Source organism: Podarcis bocagei, assembly GCF_964188305.1.
Source record: "Podarcis bocagei genome assembly, chromosome: 13".
NCBI lineage: Eukaryota > Metazoa > Chordata > Lepidosauria > Squamata > Lacertidae > Podarcis > Podarcis bocagei.
The window spans coordinates 23,721,416-23,743,290 of NC_138138.1; positions in this window are offsets into that span (position 1 = coordinate 23,721,416).

Here is a 21,875-nt window from a genome sequence, read left to right on the forward strand (position 1 = left end):
CCCTTCTCCTTGTGCCCTCCATCTTCCCCAACATCAGGGTCTTTTCCAGGGAGTCTTCTCTTCTCATGAGGTGGCCAAAGTATTGGAGCCTCAGCTTCAGGATCTGTCCTTCCAGTGAGCACTCAGGGCTGATTTCCTTCAGAATGGATAGATTTGATCTTCTTGCAGTCCATGAGACTCTCAAGAATCTCCTCCAGCACCATAATTCAAAAGCATCAATTGTTCGGCGATCAGCCTTCTTTATGGTCCAGCTCTCACTTCCATACATCGCTACTGGGAAAACCATAGCCTTAACTATACAGAACTTTGTCGGCATGGTGATGTCTCTGCTTTTTAAGATGCTATCTAGGTTTGTCACTACTATATGTATTTTTCGGGACATTTCCCCCAATATATGTCTTTCTGTGCATTTGTTTAAAAAATTGGAGAACCCCATTCAAAATTCTGAGGTGTGATTTTTGAAGGATTTTTTTGTGTTTTGGTTCACATTAAGATGTGAATTGAAGTGGATTTCTCCCCATTCTTACCTCTAACCCGCAGGTATTCTTGGCCTCCTTCAGTCATCAGCCCCAGTCAGCATAGTTAGTGGTCAGGGACAGTCCTTTTTTCGGGGGGGGGGAACACAGGGGTACATATACCCCTAAACATTTTGTGAATGTAGGTTTGGCCTTGTTGAGGGGCAGTATTTCAATATGAATAGGAAAATGAGAGTACCCCTAAACATTTTTTTAAGAAAAAAAGCACTGGTCAGGGATGATGGGAATTGTAGTCCAATCTCATAGGGAGAATCACAAGTCTCTCATTGCCGCTCTCACTTTACAGGAATAATTCAGTGTGCTTTTGAGTGTTGATTCTGCTAAAAACAAGGAATCACAATTATATGGTTAAACAACCCAAATCCTGCACCAAGAGAAAATGAATTCAGCAACCTGTATAAATTATGCAAATCAAGCCATTTTGTATATCTGGTGGAGCAAAAGGAGTCATTTAGTCTGGCATTCTGTTTGCAATGTTTGTCTGTAAAATTATGGTGCTTTTTAACGTTAAGGTATGGAATGAGCTTGCATACACACTTTTCTGTGGTCAACTGGACCCCAACCACCTTTGAAAAAGGAAGAAAATGCAAAATATAACACAACACAATGCAGTGCAATTATTTATTGAAGACTGAGGTATCAGAGGGAAAACTCTCACACACATTCAATACATTACCCTAGATGCACGAAATTTAGTCTTCAATTGGATGGTACACATAGGATATTGTGTATTATTAGTAGTAGTAGGCATAAGCTTCCCTGGAAGTGGATTGTAGTCCACAAAATGCAATGCCATAATAAATGTGTTAGCTTTTGAGGTGTAAAAGGGTTCCTTGTTGTTCCAACTCATAAGGCTAGCATTACTTCAATAGTGGTGAGGAGCTTCTTGGGTTAAAAATGCACCCATTAAATCATCATTGCTCCATCTGAGTAGGACACTTGTATGAATTCCCACTGAATTGCATCCTCTGTTTATTAGTAGAAAAGGAGGGTCCATTCAGTTTTTCTACTTCATGCCCCCCAATGTGGTCATGTTTCCCATTTTAAACTGCAGTCCTATGCATGTGTGGTGTAGTGGTTAGGAGCAGTAGACTCGTAATCTGGTGAACCGGGTTCGTGTCTCCGCTCCTCCACATGCAGCTGCTGGGTGACCTTGGGCTAGTCACACTTCTTTGAAGTCTCTCAGCCTCACTCACCTCACAGAGTGTTGGTTGTGGGGGAGGAAGGGAAAGGAGAATGTTAGCCGCTTTGAGATGGAACGAAATTCCCTGCCCCCCTCCTCCATCACTGTTACTCCGTAGTGTAAAATATTCCTGACGAGTCAGGAAACAAAAGCAGTTTTTTCCGCTGCGTTGTTGTTACAGGTGAGTGAGGTCAACAACTTTGGCTTCCCCCCTCCCAAAAAAACTCAATGAAAGTTAATTTGGGGGCAGCTAAACTAAATTTGGGGGCGCTGGGCAGATCTTTGCACCCCAGTAGTGTATATGCTAAAGGTGGCCCGGTGTCTCTTACGAGACTCGTTCTTTCTACAAACCACTACAACATATGTACCAAACTCCAATACCATTTCCATTACTGATCTGAGGTCACGTGACATGTTTACACATGCTTTGGGGGGAAATTGTTCCGGTCCAAGGGCAATTTTTGACTCCCACTGTGCTTACAAACGTGTTGGTTTTGTTTTAAATTTCAGTTTTGTTGTGTTGTGTTGTCTTTTTGTTTTTAATGTTTTGCTTAAATGGCATGTTAAATGATGGTCTTCTAACAAGTCTTTTGTAAACCGTCCTGGAATCCTGATCAGATAATGAAGGGTGGTTCAAAAGTCAACGCACTTGGATCAGGATTTGCTTCTAGGGAAGTGTGCATAGGATTGCAGGCAGCCTTACATGTGTGGCTGAATCTGGATGGTGTGTGTGTGTGTGTGTGTGTGTGTGTGTGTGTGTGTGTGTGTTTAATTCATTTATTGAGCACAGAGATCTAACCCTCCTGATTGCATTGCACTCATTTGATTGTCAGCAACCCTTCTAGCCTCAGAAGGGTCAGAAAAAGTTCAGACTAATCGAGATACCAACAGCTTATATTGACACATCTGGCTGCTGCAACCTGCCAGGCATGGACTATATTTAGAAAGAAAGTGTGTGTGTGTGTGTGTGTGTGTGTGTGTGTGTCTCACAGACAACACACACACACACACACACACACACACACAGAGTTATTTATTTAAAACCATGTTTTCCATTTTTCTTTTCAGACTCAAAACGTAGCTGACAAACATCTTTCAGAAAACAACTAAATAACAAATGAATAGAAAGTTATGTTTAAATTAATGTAAATGGTCCCCCTCCACCACTTTTATCCTTGCAACAACCCTGTGAGATAGGTTCGGATGAAAGATGGCAGCTGGGCACAGGGTAGTAGCATTGGGGAAGCATCTCGAAACTGAAGCAGAATAAATCCACCAGTGCTGTGGGTTAAACCACAGAGCCTAGGGCTTGCCAATCAGAAGGTCGGCGGTTCGAATCCCCGCGACGGGGTGAGCTCCCGTTGCTCATTCCCAGCTCCTGCCCACCTAGCAGTTCGAAAACACGTCAAAGTACAATTAGATAAATAGGTAAACAGTGTTTCTCTGGCGGGAAGGTAAACAGTGTTTCCATGCGCTGCTCTGGTTCGCCAGAAACGGCTTAGTCATGCTGGCCACATGACCTGGAAGCTGTACGCTGGTTCCCTCGGCCAATAAAGCGAGATGAGCGCCGCAACCCCAGAGTTGTCCGCAACTGGACCTAATGGTCAGGAGTCCCTTTACCTAACACACTATTATTGTGACAAGAACATGTTGTGGAATGCACCCACAATAAAACACCAGTCTGGACGGTCCCTTTATATCTGATGAAGATCACAACAAGGCCCTATTCTTGGGAACTTCCACATTCTTTTTTTAACAAAAAAAGAGCACTATTTATTTTGTTTGAACAAAATGCACAAAGGTGCTCAAATTAATGTTTTCCACCACATCAGCTTGGAAATCCACCCTACTGCCCAGCAACCAATGAGAACGAATGCTTTTCTTCTCACAAAGTCTCATCAAATCTGCTCCTTCTTACCAGATTTCCTAATCCCACCTCCAATAAGTGGGCCTTTGCCAGCAGCTTTTGCCTTCAACTCATCCCGTTAGTTTTGCTCCTCCTCCTGTTTTCACTTGAAAGCTTTGTCTTCTTCATCTGTTTCCTTTGCTTGCTTCTTGGGATGTTTCAAAGGCTTCTTCTCACAACTGTCCCGTTCCGACATTTTTCTGCTGCCTGCTTGCTTCTCCCCTCACCCCAACTTCCACATTCTTCATCGGGGCTTATTATGGCATGAGGTTCTATAATGACAGATATAATGAGGGCCACGCTAGGTGTGTCATGGTAGGATTACAAAATCAAGAACAGCTGCCGCTTCAAAACACGGTTCTGCGTTTAAAAATAGACAAATCCAGCTGCTGTATTAATCCCACCGCATTTGAGTGGGTGCAGTTGTTTAAGGGTTATAGGGAAACACAATTTCGGAGATTGCATCTCTTGGGAGAGCCAGTCCTAACTTAAGCAGGGTTTTCAAACCTATTCTTTCTCAGGAGCCCCAGGTCCCCACAAACTTGTTTCCTAAGGGCACGAGATTCTCACAGGTCAAGGAAGAGAAAATCCAGCCCAGGTGCCGATATTAAGAGAATTAAATAGCTCCGAACACATATTGAGCTGTTGAAACACAGGAAAGAATGTAGATCTACTCATGAATACACAGATATAACATACACTTGACCAGTAAATCATAATAATTTGGAATTTGTACAGAATTTCAAATATTAGATTGATCTGAATGTGAATTTGCATTAAAATACCGTATATGTAGCTATCATCCGCTAATAAAAATATTATAGCATAGGAATGATAACATAGCTGAATAATAATTTACGGGTGCAAGACTATAATGTTTAAAAGCATGCACATTAGAAGGTTTACGGCACTTTCAAAGGAACTTAATTGGTCTGGCTAACCATTTTCACATACAGTTGTACCTTGTTTTTTGAACAGCTTAGTTCTCGAACATTTTGGCTCCTGAACGCCGCAAACCTGGAAGTGAGTGTTCCGGTTTGCAAACTATTTTTGGAAGCCAAACATCCGATGGGGCTTCCACGGCTTCTGATTAGCTGCAGGAACTTCCTGCAGCCAATCGGAACCCATGCTTTGGTTTTCGAACATTTTGTTGTTTTTTTAAAGATATTTATTGCAGATTTTAAACAAAAAGTCACCAAACATATAAAATACCATCACCACAATGTAACAAACAAAAGAGAACAAAGAGAAACAAAAAAATAGACATAGAATAGAAAAAATACAACAGAAACAACTGTCCATAAATCATATTTCCATAAGCTTTGGACTTCCTCACATCTCCCTTTCCTGCATTCTCAAAAATAAAGTTATAGGCAGCAATTTATTACCTTATTTCAGTTCTTAATTTTATAATTCTCAAATATTATGTCCCAGACTTTAAATATTTTTATCAAATACTAAGCTGCTTAGTTTAGACATAATATTACTTCAAACTTCATCATTTTCTTAAACATCACTTATTCTCATATATCTTTCAACTAAATTGCTGATGCCATGTTGTTATCTATCGTGCATTTTCTTAACATTCATACAGCTTATAATGTTTTTGTAAGTAGTCTTTAAACTTTTTCCAATCCTCTTCCACTGTCTCTTCTCCCAGGTCTCGAATTCTGCCAGTCATTTCAGCCAACTCCATGTAGTCTATCAGTTGCGTCTGCCATTCTTCCAGCGTGGGCAAATCTTGGGTCTTCCAATGTTTTGTGATAAGTATTCTTGCTGCTGTTGTTGCATACATAAAAAAGGTTCGGTCCTTCTTTAACACCTTCTGGCCAACAATGCCTAAAAGGAAGGCCTCTGGTTTCTTAGGGAAGGTATACTTAAATACCTTTTTTAACTCATTATAGATCATTTCCCAAATTGTTTTTCTATGTTTTTCTTTTTATGTATTGTAATGTATATCCTTTTAATTTTTTTGTTGTTTTCTTTATTTTTTCTTCTTTTTGTAATTTTTAAACCTCTAATAAATATCATTTTAAAAAAAAGAAACACCATTTAGGTTGGCAGGAGCAGGGACTGAGCAACGGGAGCTCACCCCGTCGCGGGGATTCGAACCGCTGACCTTCTGATCAGCAAGTCCTAGGCTCTGTGGTTTAACCCACAGTGCCACCCACGCCCCTAAGCGGCGTTTTACCACCCTCTTATAGAAATCAATCTCCTTTCTGAACAGCTCTGCTGGCTCCCCAATTGTGCCAATGCCCTGCCTGCCGATTGATATCCTCTCGACGAGCCCCACGTGTGATCTTGTCTCGGCATTTATGGCCAACAGAGACTGAGCAAATCAGACAGCGACTGCCTGGCACTCAAACACATTTCACAACCCTGGGATTTTGACGCCTCTCCATTGACATGTCCTTTTTTGCCCAACTCCTCAAGTCCTTAGCCAGAGGTTTTGGATCCAGTATGTATTTCAGATTGGGAGGGTACGCTGTGAAATGTGCTGAGATACACCAGGCTGGTTTCCGTGTGTTGGCTTTCAGAAAGCTGGAAAATGACGCTGCTCTTTTCCCATTGAACTGCTTGGTTACTAGACAGGAAAGTTTCACTTGAGCCGGGGCCTTAGGGTCAGCCAGGTAGGAACCAGTTTTAATTTCCAAGGCTCAGCTTGGCACTCTTTCCTCAACCCCTCAGTGGGTTGAGGAAAGAGTGCCAATGAGCATGTGCAAAGCGCGTTTGCTGCACCACTCCATAATCACAACCAGCCCCTCCGTGTCTAGTCTAGGGAGAAGGACTTCCAAATTAGAGCTCATAGCTTTCTGAGCCCAGAACCTCTTTTCCCCCCTTTCTAAATCAGTCAATCAATGGGTAAGAAACAGCTTCTGATTTTAGCTGTTTCATTTCTTGGGAAGATGAGCAGTATTTGTTCGTGTTAATTCACTTTTTAAAGATGGAACTCCTACCCTCCTGCGGTAAAGTTTCATCTCTCAACTTTTGCCTTTCATTTTGCTCAGTTTCTCTTTTGCTGATCACCCTGCCCCCCGCCCCCACCAAAGAGCTTAGCTTACAAGAACAAAACAAACACTTTGCAAGATAGCCTTTCTTCAAGCCCTCAGTTAAGGCCTGGTCTCACAGACAACAGACAAGGAGGCAAACACCCTATTTCTTAGCAATACCATTGCCGGGGGGGGGGATAAATTTACATGTATGTACAGGGATGTTTGCATGGAAGGTGAGTCTACCAAGGGAGCCCCTGCCTCCAGACTGGTGATATAATCCAGAAATTCTCCTCATAACATAAAATTGAGAAGCAAGCACGATAGGTTATATGTTGTGACTTACGGGCTGACGTTACATTGCTTCCACTTGGAGTTAAAATAAGACCCTGGACACCTCAATGTTGCATGCAGACCTGGGTTGTGTACTGTCTCTGAATGAGTTGCCCGCCCTCTGAAGGAGCAGTTGCGTGGTTTGGGGGTGCTCTTAGATCCATCACTGTCACTAGAGGCCCAAGTGGCCTTTACCAAATCCAGATGTTTCTGGACAGTGCCTGATCCAAAATGCTCCTTGATGTGGATGACTTTGCCCTGCTGGCCAGGGCCATTTTAAGCATATCCGGCGCTGTGATGCAAAGATCCCTCTGCCCCCCCCCCCGTTTACCAGAGTTGTCAACCTTTTCTCAGGCCTCTGCAGGGATCGCTCTCCTCTCGCGCACAGCTGGCGGGTGTGCAGGGAAAGGGGAGGCCGCCGGCAAAGCCGTGCAGCTCCCCCACTCGCTGGGGCGCCCCTGAGAGGCCAGCGCCCTGGTGCAACGCACCACTAAGCCCAATAGGAAAGGTGGCTCTTCCGCTGGCCCATACGTCGGTAACCTCGCAATGCGTCATATGGGGTATTCCCTTGTGCCTGATGCAGAAGCTGCGGCTAGTGGAAAACGCAGCTGCTAGAAGGCTTAGAGGGGTTGAAAGATCTGTGCTGGCTGCCTATTAGCTGCTGAGCCAAGTTCAAGGTTCCGTTGTTGACATTTAAAGCCCTGAGCAACTTGGGATTGGGGTGCCTACCAGATACCTCCCTGGCTAAAAAACCAAGCAGGTTGTTGCTCCACACCAAGTGGATTGTCACTTGCTGGCAGCGCAGAAGAGGGCCTTCATAGCGGCTTCATTCACACTATAAAATGAAAGCACAATGACACCAGTTTTAACACTCATGACTCCCCCCATAGAATTCTGGGAGCTACCGTTTGTTAAAGGTGCTGAGAATGCTGAGATTCCTTTCACAGAGCTGCAATTCTCAGAGTTCCCTGTGGAGAGTGAATGATGGTCCAGAAAATTCCGGACCTAGGCAGGGGCAGAGCTACCTGCCACGGCACCTGGAGTGGTGCGGGGGTGGGGCTAGCTGGCTGCACGGTGAGTGTCCCTAGCCGCCTGCCACCTGCGTGGCTCGCCCGGCGAGCTTTGGGAGGGGCACTGCTAGCCGCCCACGCAATGAGTGTCAGAGGGCACCGCTAGCTGCATGCAGCATCATCATCCCTAGTGGCCCGCTGCCCACGCAGCAAGCGTCCGGGGGCACTGCCCGCGTGGCAAGTGTCCAGGAGCGCCGCCTGCACAGCGAGTGGTGTGGTGGTGTGGCGATGTCACCCACCCTCATGGCTGACACCCAGTGCGCACCACACACACACCCAGCACCTGCCTTCCTCTGCCAGTGGATGTATGGCAACCCATGTCAGAAGTCTATTTCCTTAAATATAGCTCAAAATTTTGCAAAAACAGCCCAACAACTTTTGTGTCCAGATTTCCCCTTTTTGAAATATGGCGACCCTAGTTAAATTGCTCTGGAAATCTTGGCTCTGTGAGGGGAATAGGGGCCTCCTAACTGCTCTTGCCACTGTGAATGAACGTCCCTGGAAAATAGGGACACTTTGAGGGCCTGTTACAGCTGAATTGGAAAAAAAGTTAACTGGCTTTTCTACGGAATGATGTCTGGGACATTCTGGGATCCAATCAGAAGCCAGGATGGCTTCTGCAATTCTGGGAATGTCCCGGGGAAATAGGGACAGTTGGAAGTTTGGTGATAGGAGTTGTTCAGTGGTAAGCAGTGGGTTTTCCCGGGAAAAGCAAAGCAAAACCTCTCAGACCCACACCTAGAAATTACAGGACAATGGGGAGTGTGGATGAGTCCATAGTGTAGGCAAATTGAGGTTAGGCAATTGCTCCAAAGGCCATAGAGCAAATCCATGCCAAAGGTATCAGAACTCGGTTAAGTCTGTTTACCTCTCCGGCTCTTGGAGGGTGCTGTCTCTTCTCTTCTGAACTTTCGAGATTATATCTAAAAAAAGTAAAAATCAAATTCTATATAGGCTGTGGTGAAGGAAAACAAGATCAGCAGCTGGTGTTTCTGGGTGCCAAAGGGCACAAGCCGAGGGAAGGAGGGAGGGAGGGAAGGCTCCCTGCTGGAAAGGAGGCTGCCACAGATATTTCCATGCCACCCGCTGTTCCTGATTTCCATTTCCCATTGGCTTTGCTTCCTTTGCTTTCCTCATCTTTCCCACCCTCCTCTCTCTCCCCCTGTCTGGTGCCAAAGGCCTTCAACCAGCAAAAGGAGATGCACATGCAAAAGAATCCCAAGGAGTCCGTTCAGAGAAGCACCTCGGATTTGGCGGGGGGTGGAAGGAGGCTGGCAGCAGCTGACATGGCGAGGGGGGAGCTTGCGGGAGAGGCTGGATTGATAAACAAACACTCTTTGATGTTTGATACCGATGACCCTAAATTTAACCCCACTTACCGCTTTGGAAAATGTTACCCCCAACATAGATCAGCTCTGACAGCTGAGATCTACCCCCTTGGCTGGGTTTGATCAGGCATTGTCCATACCAGAGGAAGGGGGAGATATATATACTATACAGAGAGAGAGAGAGAAGGGGGAGTCTTGGGGGGGAAGAGTCACGTATAGTAATGTCATGGGAAGTTCATTTCTGTCACCTCCTGACAGTGAGATCACTTGCCCCGCGGCCTCTCCATGCTCTCTGTGTCTTGGGTATTAACACGCATACACACAGACGATTTGAGGGGAGGGGGGTCCCAGCACTCCCCCAAAGCTGTGGCCTGTCATTTCCACCCCCCACCTTCCTCCTCAGCATCCCGTGATCCGCGAGAGACGTGCCCACATGCCAGATCCATGCCTGTCTCCGCAGTTAATTTTAGGTCACCGGCCTTTGATCTCTGGCGCACGTTGATATGTTTTCTGGGGAAGGAGCGAAATGTTGGCCACCGGGGGCCGAGGGAGCTTGGCGCTGTGAAAGGGAACTCTTCTCACATTGGTGTCAGTGGCTGGGGGCCAGGCGAATGAAAAGACGGCTACAAATCCCCTGGCAATAGGGCACAGGGGAAGAGGACTTGCTTCGCCTTTGCGACAAGCGCCTCCAAACTCCTCCGCCGGTGGCTGCTCGGAAAATGAAAAGGCCAACACGACCATCTCCGCTTGACCGGGGGTTGGAAGGGAAAATCATAAAACCCTTAAAAGGCTCTATAAAGGAACAGGTTCAGTGCGGCTAAGGCCATGTTCCTCAGGAAACGTGGTTTCCCTTCCATTTTCAGATGCACACTCTGAATTCAAAATGGCAGCAGAGAATCAGAGGCTGTTTGTATATGGGCCCAGAAATCTAAGCAGGCTTATGTGGGAATCCGTTACCCAGGCCAGCATCACAGCCCAGCCCAGGCCCACGCAACACATCTGACAGAGACCAGGAATGCTGTAAAACTCATTGCAGGGCTCCTTATGTAGTCTTTAGACCTGAAATTAACATTCGATGTGTTTCTTCTTCCAGTTATTTTTATTTTTTAAATGACACATGGTCCGGGATGGAGGCGGGAGAGGCAGGTAAATAGCTCCCCCATTGGAATCTGTCATCTGATCCATCGGCCTGTGCACAGAAGAGATGTGGATCCTGATGTTGTTGGAGTATAATAATAATAATTTATTATTTATACCCTGCCCATCTCTAAGCAGGGCTGCCTTCAGATGTCTTCTAGAAGTCAGATAATTGTTTATTTCCTTGACATCTGATGGGAGAGCATTCCACAGGGCGGGTGCCACTACTGAGAAGGCCCTCTGCCTGTTTCCCTGTAACCTCACTTCTTTCAGTGAGGGAACCACCAGAAGGGCCTCGGGGCTGAACCTCAGTGTCCAGGCTGAACGGTGGGGGTGGAGACGTTCTGTCAGTGGCTGAAGGGAGCTGAGCAACATTCGGAGGGCTACAGATTCCCCATTCTAGTGGAAAGCTTTCAGCAGCTCTGACAGCAGGTGATTAATGGGTACCAGAAGAGGCAATCATCTACCCCAGCCTTTGCCAACCTTTGGTGCCCGTCAGCCCCAACCAGTGCTGGCTGCATCTGATGGATAACACCCCAACATTACTCTGATGACTATTGCGGCACATGTCTTTTGATGCAGCGGTCTCGCAGGAGCCGGCTGACTCATGTGAGAGCACGGTACCACTGCAAGCCCCAGCAATGGGTCACCCCCAGGACATTCTGGGATCCAATCAGAAGCCGGGATGGCTTCTGCAATTCTGGGAATGTCCCGGGGAAATAGGGACAGTTGGAAGTTTGGTGATAGGAGTTGTAGCCCAACACATCCAAAGAGCACCCAGGCATGATGGCTACCCAACCCACATACTGTACCATAGCTCATTCATTTCAATGAGGCTTGCACAGAAGAACTTCCCAGTGGATTGTGCCTGAAGTTAGCATCTCGCTTTGCTTCCCCACTTCTCCTTGTTAGTTGGGTTTCTCCTCTTTTAAGTGGAGGGTTTTCTCTCCCCTCCCTGTCCCCCCCCCCATCTCATTAGCCTATGCACTGTCTTCTTCCCCATCTCACATACAAAGCGAACCAATTTAGTGCTTTCTTTTGATAGATGAACCAGGCCTTTCTCCTGGTCTCCCTCTGGCCTAGTGGCGCTCGAAGGATTTTTAGCGCTACAGTTGACTATGAACCATGTGATCCATTGTGACAGGGAGGGTGAGCTCCCGCAGTGGATTTCGGCTGCGCCTCCCTCCTCCTCCTCCGCCTCCACCCCCACCCCCCTGTCCCTGGAGGCTCATCGTCACCTAGAAGGTGATAATAGGAGAAACACGTTCCATTTTCTCACATTAAGAATGGGAAGGGTGACGGATAGGAACTGTGATCCTGTAAAAGAGAGAGAGAGAGATTCATATAGCTCCTCCCCCACTTTGTGCTCCGAGGTTTATAATCCCAAGGGACGCCCAAAAATAGAGCTGTGCCAGGGCTTTTTTGTAGCGGAGCGTTTGAGATTGAAATCTGGGCACTTCAAACCAAAAAGGCAGAAAACAAAAATCAGGAGGAAGCAACTTTGCACAGAAGATATTGCAAAAGAAGAAGAAAACATCTGAGGAACTCGTTCTTCTTACTCAGACTTGCTTGCAAAAATCCAAATTTTTATCCCCCAATCAGAATTGTTTGTTACTTTTTTTGCATTTCCACTTATGAATAGTAGTGGATTTAGGAGTTTTGATGTAGATCGGTATATAAAAGAAATCAAAGCTACTTTTAACACAATTACCTTAAAAGTCATGCACAAAAGGTTGGTTTCAGACAGTGTACCTCCACACCCTCCAATATTTCTCCAATGAAAATGGGGACATCTTATACCATAGTAGTAGTAGTAGTAATAATAATAATAATAATAATAATAATAATAATAATAATAATAATAATAATACTTTTGTTATTTATACCCCACCCATCTGACTGGGTTGCCCCAACCATTCTGGGCAGCTTCTAACTAATATAAAAACATTAAAAAAACATTAAACATAAAAAACTTCCCTAGACAGGGCTGCCTTCAGATGTCTTCTAAAGAGCTATAGCTACTTATCTCCTTGGCTTGGGGGTCGGTCGCATAATTCCACACCCTCCAACATTTCTCTGAAGAAAATAGGAGACATTCCTATTGGAACTCCTAAGTTCCAAACAGTTCTAAGTTCAAAGAAGTTCAGAGTTCAAAAAAGTTTGAAGTTTTAGAGACTCTCAAGCAGTGAGATAGAATCGCAGCAGTGAAGCTGGCCTTTATAGCAGAAGCTGGTGGCATTAATGTGGAGGGAGCAACAGTCAAGGAGCATGAAAAATGAAAGGAACATTAATTTTGCTGTGCTGAAGGTAGGGTAAAAAGGTAAAGGTAAAGAGACCCCTGACCATTATAATAATAATAATAATAATAATTTATTATTTATACCCCGCCCATCTGGCTGGGCCTCCCCAGCCACTCTGGGCGGCTTCCATAAAAATACAATAAAATATCACACGTTAAAAACTTCCCTGAACAGGGCTGCCTTAAGATGTCTCCTGAATGTCAGGTAGTTGTTTATCGCTTTGACATCTGCTGGAAGGGCGTTCCACAGGGCGGGCGCCACTACCGAGAAGGCCCTCTGCCTGGTTCCCTGTAGCTTTACTTCTCGCAATGAGGGAACCGCCAGAAGGCCCTCGGCGCTGGACCTCAGCGTCCGGGCAGAATGATGGGGGTGGAGACGCTCCTTTAGGTCCGGTCGTGGCCGACTCTGGGGCTATGGCGCTCATCTTGCTTTATTGGCCGAGGGAGCCGGTGTACAGCTTCCGGGTCATGTGGCCAGCATGACTAAGCCGCTTCTGGCAAACCAGAGCAGCGCACGGAAACGCCGTTTACCTTTCTGCCGGAGCAGTACCTATTTATCTACTTGCACCTTGACGTGCTTTTGGCAAGTCCTAGGCTCTGTGGTTTAACCCACAGCGCCACCCACGTCCCTGCCAAAGGTAGGGTAGCCAGATGCAAAAGTGGCTAGGGCTCCTGCACATTTAACAGCTGTGCGGAAGAGCATATTTCAGCAGAAACGACCTCTTTGACACAACAGGGGCAAGACAGCAAAATATGTTATTAAGGTTGTTCCATTTTGACTCCTCAGGAGAGATGTTTGTGGAATTGTTTGCCTTGGGTGACAAAACTGCTCAGGTAGGCATTGTGCACCTGGACTTGGGGGTGCCATTTGCTGTTCTGCCTCAGGTATCACAATGTGTTGGGCTGGCCCCATCCGGCCCATGCCACAGTGAAGCCGCAATTGTGAAGGTAAAAGTACGCTTCTGAGGGTAAGCGCATCACCTCCCCAGCTTCATCAACTAATTAACCTTCGTCTTCTTCTTTTCTTCTTTCTTCTTCTTCTTCTTTTAAAAAGTATTTTAAAACTCTCAAACGCAACCTGTTTCCATGAAGAATAAAAAACCCCACAAAAATCTCACACATGCAGACATTTGCATAATGTTGTTAAAAACGAGCAGAATTTATGCCCCTCTGCCGGTCCCCCAAACTGGTTTCTTTTTTCCCCTGCGCAACCTTTGAGACGAAAGAAAAGTTTATTCCTTTCTTCCAGTTCACATGACACAGCAGGTTAAGAGGGTGGTTTAAGCACTGCACATTTCAGGGCTGACTCATCCCTGCCCGCGTGCGGACAGGAAGCTGTGGGAGGGAGGGAAAGCGGTTTTGACTCCCTCAACAGGTGAGTGGAGCGTTGTGAGAGAGCGAGAGCGATTTCTTTGCAGAGCTTTGAATCTGGTTTCCTATAAAAAGGGAAGCTTCCCTGAAGCGAAGGCAGCAAGGTGCATTGGTCTGGGAGTCCCGTGACATAAGCCGCAGGCTCTCCCAAGGGTGCCTGTGAAAGTGGGGGGGGGGGGGAGAGAGAGAGAGATGCGGAGAGGAAGCCAAGACCGAAATGTGTTTCTGTGGATGTTTGCCTCTTTCAGCAAGGCAGGCAGAAAGACAAGTCACTGGAGGATTATGGGAGTACAGGGGCCAAAAGAATCTTCCCGGGAACTTGGTTATTATCCTTTGTGAGCTCTCTTTGTTGTTGTTGTTGTTTAGTCGTTTAGTCGTGTCCAACTCTTCGTGACCCCATGGACCAGAGCATGCCAGGCACTCCTGTAGTTTGGTCAAACTCATGTTGGTAGCTTCGGGAACACTGCCCAACCAACTCGTCCTCTGTCGTCCCCTTCTCCTTGTGCCCTCCATCTTCCCCAACATCAGGGTCTTTTCCAGGGAGTCTTCTCTTCTCATGAGGTGGCCAAAGTATTGGAGCCTCAGCTTCAGGATCTGTCCTTCCAGGGAGCACTCAGGGCTCTCTTACATCTCCATTAACTACAGAAATAGTTTTCAGACTGAGGACCTTTCCTAAATTTATTATAAAAATGATTGCCTTAATAAATGTTGGAAGGTAACTTATACTGGTGTACGTACTGTGCATTTAAAGCAACCCCCCTCCAAATAACCCTGGGAACTGTAGTCTAGCCCTCACAGAACTACAATTCCCAACACACTTGGCAAACTACGGTTCCCATAATTATTTGGAAGGGGGGATTGAGATACATGCTTTAAAAGTGTGCTATAGATGCGGCGTGAGTCAGAGCGCTGTCCCGTCCACCTCAGTATAGTTTATTGCTCACACCAGGAGTAGCCAATGTGGTAGCTCCCAGATGCTGTAGCACTACAGATCCCATAATCCCTGACCATTGGCTGCACTAGTCGGGGCTGATGGGATCAGGAGTCCAACAAGATCTGGAGGGCCCCATAGTGGCAACCCTTGATCCACATAGACTGGCAGTGACTTCTCCAGGGTAGTTTAGCAGTCAATCCCTCTTCCCAGGGAACTCTGGGAATTGTAGCTCTGTGAGGGTAATGGGGGGGTCTCCTAACAACTTTCAGAGGCCTTAACAAACTACAGTTCCCAGGATGCTCTGGGGGAACCCATGATTGTTAAAGTGATATGATGATGCTTTAAAATGTAGGAGGCAGATGTAGCAAGCTGCAGTTCCCAGGATGCTTTGGGGGAAGCCTTGACTATTAAACTGGTATGATGCTGCTTTAAATGTAGGAGGCAGATGTGGCCCAAGGTAGACAAGCTAGTCTTATTCATGAAAACTGGTCCATTGGAGCAAATGGGGCACTGGCCCACTGACCTCCTTCAGCTGTCTGCCTTCTTATTTTAAACCAGCCCAGTGCATGCCCTTGGGCAGGCTTCCTCAACCTCAGCCCTCCAGATGTTTTTTGGCCTACAACTCCCATGATCCCTAGCTAGCAGGACCAGTGGTCAGGGATGATGGGTATTGTAGTCTCAAAACATCTGGAGGGCTGAGGTTGAGGAAGCCTGCCCTTGGGTGTCAGAGTCTTCCTCCTTTATCTCAGTTTTGTTCTTGTAGAACTCAGCAAGGAGGTGGATAGGGACAAAACGAGAATTAACTGGCTCTGCCTGTCTCCGTCTCCACTGGCCTCCCTGCTCTTCCAGGGCCAATGGGCACCTGCCACCACTGGGTCTTATCACCGTCTCATAGAGCATAGCCTCCAACAGCCCTGAAAATTCTGGGACTGTCACGAAAACTCTTAATAATGGCTTCGCGCTGTGGGTTAAACCACAGAGCCTAGGACTTGCCAATCAGAAGGTTGGCAGTTCGAATCCCCATGACGGGGTGAACTCCCGTTGCTCGGTCCCTGCTCCTGACGACTTAGCAGTTCAAAAGCACGTCAAAGTGCAAGTAGATAAATAGGTACCGCTCCAGCGGGAAGGTAAACACCGTTTCCGTGCGCTGCTCTGGTTCGCCAGAAGTGGCTTAGTCATGCTGGCCACATGACCCGGAAGCTGTACACCGCCTCCCTCGGCCAATAAAGCAAGATGAGCGCCACAACCCCAGAGTTGGTTACGACTGGACCTAATGGTCAGGGGTCCCTTTACCTTTACCCTTTGTCCCACAGAGTCCCGAATTTATAGTTTATAGACCGCTTACTTGATAGAAAACCACTTTGTATTTGGTATTTATTTGAAGCTTAAAGCCAGCTGCTTTGGGCACATTCCACTGTGGAAAAGCAACTTATAACTAAGCAAAGCTAGATTAACTTTTGCTGGAGACCGCTTCGAACCTGAAGCAGGCCTGTTTTTCAGGGAAACTTATCTGCCATCGCTGCCACTTCTCACTGAGGAACTAACACCTCCGGCTCAGCTTCAGAGAAATACCGTTGTTTCTGAGAACACTGCTTGAAAACCTGTATACTACATCATAGTAATAATAGTAATGGCATTTGGGTGGCCACATCTGTGTTGGCAAATAAGAGGAAATGCACCAGAGGACACAGATTTGCATCTATGTGTACAAATTTAGAAACAATGACTACAATATAAATTGAATATAAATTAAAATACATCTTGCCATAGCGGGGAGGACTGTGCTTCTGCGATCTGCTCTGCACCAGCTCAGATTGCTGCCAAATTGTGCACTGCAGATGGGCAACTTCAAGGCTCCTGAAGCAAGTCTCCCTTCTTAGGGTTCTGGATCTTTAAACTGGACTTGGACTGAGCTGCACTTTCAGTAAGTTACTTCCTCAAATATCTTGCAGGCATGTGGTCCCTTTCCTGAAGCATTGCTATCCCTGGTTCTCCTCTCACCCCATTCCTTGAAAGGCAGGGGAGGCAAAAGAAGGCCCAGTCCCCTTACCTGGTGACTTCCTTGGGCAGACCCTCTAAGTGGACTGTTTTCCATGGACAGATGCAGATTTACAGAAGCCATCCCAGTTTCTGATTTGATCCTGGAATGTCCCGCTTTTCCTTAGGATGTCCCTATTTTCATTGGAGAAATGTTGGAGGGTATGGATTTATGCGACCCTTGAGCCAAAGAGATAAGTAACTATACAAGCTTTAGGAGACATCTAAAGGAAGCCTTCTATAGGGAAGTCGCTTAATGTTTTATTCTGTTTTTTTATATATGCTGGAAGTCTCCCAGCGTGGCTGGGGTAACCCAGTCAGGTGGGTGAGGTATAAATAATTGTTGTTGTTTTCATCAGAGAAATGTTGGAAGGCATGCTTAGGGATTGTTTTTAGAATATTGGGTAGGGGCATAAATTGGCTAAAATTTGGGTGTTAGGGGTTGTAGATTTCAGAAAGGGGCTATCTATCTCCCCTCACTCCCATCCCACAATAATTCAAGCACTGATTGTGCCCCAGAGCATATTCCAGTATGATCTCTTCTAGATTTCTGCATCAGTTTGTGATTATTACCTTGAAATTCCTCATTAAAACTCATCCAGTTTTAGTGGAAGTTCCTCTAAATGTACACATTTTTGTATGCAATATTATCTGATTCACACATTTTTGCAGGCAATTTTCCCTTGGCATAATGCACTTTATATGTTCAGTTCACTGATATGCATATTTAAATGCACAATTTCCCCTGATTTACACATTTTTGTACACATTGTTTGGTTGGGGAGCTGCATCACAGATTTCAGAGAAGTGTGATTTTTGAATGACGGCTGTGCTTCCGGTTTGTGTATTGTTTCGGAAAGCATGAGCTGGGTAAGTTTGCATTAAAATCTTAGCCATCTTGAATTTATCCCCCTTTCCAAATGCTAGGGTGTGTGGGGGTGTGGGGGTGTGGATGCCCAGTCCTTATTTAACTTTGTTCTGACTTGTTTCCTGGGAGGTCGTACGACAATGAGGATTCATCCCGATTTGCTTGCAGGATGTTTGCAGGTTGTCCCGCATTCATCTCACCCGTCGTAGTGCATTTTCCCTTCACTCTCCTAAGCACAAAAACTAAGGTTGCGGGGGGGGGGGTTGTTGTTTTAAAGTGGATTTGTTGTGCTAGGATTAAATGCAAGGAAAGGAGGAGCAGGGAGAAGAGGAAAGCATGGCTATTTCAGGAGCAGAGAAAACACAGGCCAAGGGGTTATGATGGCCCTGTTACCTTTGGGGGAGGGGGCATAGGAGGCCCTTATAAATGCAAACAAAGCTTCCCATATTCTCTCTGTGCCCCTTTCTTCCTTTTCTTTGCACTTCTCACCTCCACTGCTGCCACGTGGCAGGCGTTGGCCGGGCTCAATCGATACTGACACATCTGTGAACCTCGCCCACGATTGCCCACACTTGGGCTGGGCAGGCCAGAGTTCCCAGCGGTGCTCCACTAAGTGCTTCGCACTTCGCAGCCACAGATACGAGGGTATTACTTCCAGGCCTGGGTTCAGCAGGAGGGCAAGTGGTGTTCTTGAGTCTCCCATCAAACACCTCTGACATTTTGCTTGTTCATTTGCTGGCTCACTCTCCCGCTTACCTTTCCACCTAGAAACTCTCTGGCTCCCACAGTTGCAATGCCAAAGCTGAGCACTGGAACATAACAAAAGAGGTCAGTGCGTCTTACGAAAGGACTTTTCGAGATGCGGTAGTAGTGATGGTGATGAACACGAGCTGCTAATTTGCCCAGAACCTAGGAGAAACTCTGCCCTTTCTTTATAAGAGAAGTGCTGTTTCTGAGTACTCCCCGCCCTGTATTTAATTTTTTTTTGGGGGGGGGATTACCTGCAAAAACTGCATGTGTCTCACCTGAAGAAGAAAAAAAAGCAAAAACAAAACAACCCACATTTATGCATAGATTGCCTGATCAGGAATTCTGTGTAACTTTGCACAATCTTTTGCAGGCATTATTTGGTTGGATAACATAAAAGGTATAAAGTTTCTCATTTTTCAGGATAGAAGGAACTCTTCTTGGCTCCAGCCCTCTTGTGGTTAAGCACGGAATAAAGTTAAATCGGATCTCAGTCCTTCAACCTTTTGGAAGGAAATTAAGGCTAGATACCCATTAAACACAGCTGGGTTGTTCTTTTCCTCAATTTGGATTGAAGCAGATGGGGGGGGACACACACACATCAAAGCGCTGTATGTCATAAGAACAGGTGTCCCTATTTTCCAGGGACAGTCCCAGATTTAAAGAAGCCGTCCCAGTTTCTGAATTGATCCTGGAATGTCCAGCTTTTCCTTAAAGGGTATAGGGACCCCTGACCATTAGTGGCTGACTCTGGGGTTGTGGTGCTCATCTCGCTTTATTGGCCAAGGGAGCCGGCGTACAGCTTCCGGGTCATGTGGCCAGCATGACTAAGCCGCTTCCGGCGAACCAGAGCAAGCCGTTTACCTTCCTGCTGGAGCGGTACCTATTTATCTACTTGCACTTTGACGTGTTTTCGAACTGCTAGGTGGGCAGGAGCAGGGACCAAGCAACGGGAGCTCACCCCGTTGCGGGGATTCAAACCGCCAACCTTCTGATCGGCAAGTCCTAGGCTCTGTGGTTTAACCCACAGCGCCACCCGCGTCCCTCGCTTTTCCTTAGGATGTCCCTATTTTCATTGAAGAAATGTTGGAGGGTATGTAAGAAACAACAGGACAGATGTGGGTTGTGGCTAGTGTCATATGCACACCACTTCCCAAACCAGAAGTGGGAGACTAAACCGGAGTGTGTACACACAGCCTAAGACTAACAAGCCAGCCGTGCTGGTTTTCATGGAATGATGCACAGCACCTTTCCAATTTTCTTATTTCTTGTGAGTTAGCATATCAGAGGTGATGAACTTGTGGCCCTCCAGATGTTTGACTCCCATTAGCCCCAGCCTGAATGGGCAATGATTTGACTGCGATGGGAGCTGTAATCCAGCAACATCTGGAGGGCCACAGGCTCCCCACCCCTCATGTACCTCTTTTAATCCTCTGCTTTTGTGGGCCAGAGAACACAGTGTACCAGTAATATGAATGCTGAGCACTGACCCCAAACTGAAGTGTCTAAACCTCCCAGTGTAAGGTACTTTAAATACTCCTTGCAAACGATTTTCAACACTCCAACCCTGTCAAAAGTTAATTAGGTAACTTGACCGCATAACTATAATTTTCTTATGCACAGAGAGAAAGACGGGGGGGGGAGGAGGGGCCAAATTATGTTTGGGGTACAAAAGTGGTGGTTTCTGTGGAGACATTTCTTTTGTCCCTGCCTTGACATTGTAAAATGATCTCACAAAAGGACAGGTGAAACCTCAGCGTTCAATTGTGGTTTGGGCTAAAGATCAGTCAAAAGATGGCGGCTTTCAGTTTTAACACACAGGAAAATTGTAAACTAAAGGGAGGGTACATGAAACTCAGGCAGCGTACATCATTTACTCTGGCTCATAGCGATCCCACCAGTGGCTTTGGAATCGTGTACACACAAGGTCACCCATGATGCAACAGAGCTGTCCTGGAACTCATTGAGAAATACTGCTGCTTGATGCGCTTTCTCTCAAACCATGTGTACATCGCCTCATTCTCCTGATCTACTGATTTGCTTTTACCCTAGGTTTGCTGACTGCACCATACGCTTAAAGTACTCTCTCTTTTTTGTCACTTTAACAGTTGTAGCTTCCCATGTGAAGAATCATGGGAGTTGCAGTTTATCCCCCACAGAGCTGCAATTCCCCACATCCATAACAAACTACAGTTCCCAGGTTTCTTGGGGGGGGGTGACTACTTAAAGTGGTATGACAACTTGTTTTAAGTTTATTGTATGGATGTAAACTGGGCTGGGGTGCTTTATACCTTTGTAGCTTGGACAAAGGAAAAGAGCCCTGGTGGATCAGACCAAAAGTCTACCAAGTATAGCAAGGTTGAGGTAAAGGACCCCTGGACGGTTAAGTCCAGTCAAAGGCGGCTATGGGGTTGCAGCGCTCATCTCGCTTTCAGGCCGAGGGAGCCGGCGTTTGTCCACAGACAGCTTTCCGGGTCACGTGGCCAGCATGACTAAACCACTTCTGGCGCAACGGGACACTGTGATGGAAACCAGAGCGCACGGAAACGCCATTTACCTTCCTGCTGTAGTGGTACCTGTTTATCTACTTGCACTGGCGTGCTTTCAAATTGCTAGGTTGGCAGGAGCTAGGACAGAGAAACGGGAGCTCACCCCATCGCACGGATTCAAACCACTGATCTTCCAATCAGCAAGCCCAAGAGTCTCAGTGGTTTACACCACAGCACCACCCGCATCCCCACCAAATTTAGCATCTCCTTCCCAACAGCTACCAGCCAGATGCCTTTCGGAAGTCCACAAGCAGTACAGCCCCGTTGTGTGTCCCAAGCACTTGGTACTCATGTGTACTTCCTCTGAACATGGAAATTCCATATCAGATTTTTAAGTTTTGGACTTTGAGCTGTTAAGACCTTTAAAAAAATAAATAAATGCCAAGCTGTTAGCGTAGGATAAATTCCTGCCTCCTGGGGTGTACACTGGCTGGTTTTATCCACTTGGTTTTAATGCCCCAAATGGATATGAGTAATTGAGACTATCAGAATTGCTTCCACTGCAATTTAAGTCACTTTTAGAGTAATTTCAACTTGTGTTTTCTAGTCATTTTTGGAAGCCACTTTAAATGAATTTTACAGTATAA